The sequence below is a fragment of the Lipotes vexillifer genome, unplaced genomic scaffold (genome assembly GCF_000442215.2).
Source record: "Lipotes vexillifer unplaced genomic scaffold, Lipotes_vexillifer_v1.1 scaffold1359, whole genome shotgun sequence".
Classification (NCBI taxonomy): Eukaryota; Metazoa; Chordata; class Mammalia; order Artiodactyla; family Lipotidae; genus Lipotes; species Lipotes vexillifer.
Window position 1 is genome coordinate 1,218,575 of NW_006771596.1, and position 839 is coordinate 1,219,413.

General features: G+C 45.5%; 1 protein-coding gene across 6 annotated transcripts in view; it reads left to right on the top strand.

Annotated features, from left to right (window-relative positions):
* The window catches only part of OGDH (oxoglutarate dehydrogenase), a 77,948-nt gene that overhangs the window by 62,470 nt on the left and 14,639 nt on the right, over positions 1-839 (top strand). The gene's annotated exons all lie outside the window — the stretch shown is intronic.

Sequence of the window (839 nt, forward strand, 5' to 3'; positions counted from 1 at the left end):
CTTTTTTTTTTTTTGCGTTACGCGGGCCTCTCACTGTTGTGGCCTCTCCCATTGAGGAGCCCAGGCTCCGGATGCACAGGCTCAGTGGCCATGGCTCACGGGCCCAGCATGCGGGATCTTTTGTTGCGGCGTGTGGGTTCTTCGTTGTGGCATGCGGGCTCCTCTCTAGTTGTGGCGTGCGGGTTTTCTCTCTCTAGTTGTGGCACGTGGGCTCTGTAGTTTGTGGCACGCAGGCTCTCTCGCTGAGGCGCGCGAGCTCAGTAGTTGTGGCTCGTGGGCTTAGTTGCCCCACAGCACATGGGATCTTAGTTCTCCGACCAGGTAACGAACCTACATCCCCTGCACTGGAAGGCGGATTCTTTACCACTGGACCACCAGGGAAGTCCCCATGAAAATAAATGTTAAATGCGGGTTATAAAATTACGAATATATGATTAAGTTTTAGTACATCTAAGTGGTGAGGCCTTTAAATTTTCTTTTCAAAGAAAAAAATGCTAATGTTAAGTGACCAAAGTGCAAAACTACAGAAATGATAGGATCTGAAATTTTATATTTCATGTGTATGCATGCAAAGAAAATCATCTGGAAAGGAAAACATCAAAATATTTACACTGAACCTGGTAGAATCTAGTGACTTTGTTTAGTTTTTCATTAAACTGTCTTCCAAACTCTGTTGAACATGTATGAATTTTGTTACCAGAATAGGGAAAAAAAAAACAATTAAAAAAAACATAGCCTTTGGGAACTGTCTTAGAGTAGGCCAAGGGCAGCCAAGTGGCCTTCAGGCTCCACCCTGCCTGCTTTAGCACCGCCCTCACCCTCAGACACATACATTCCTG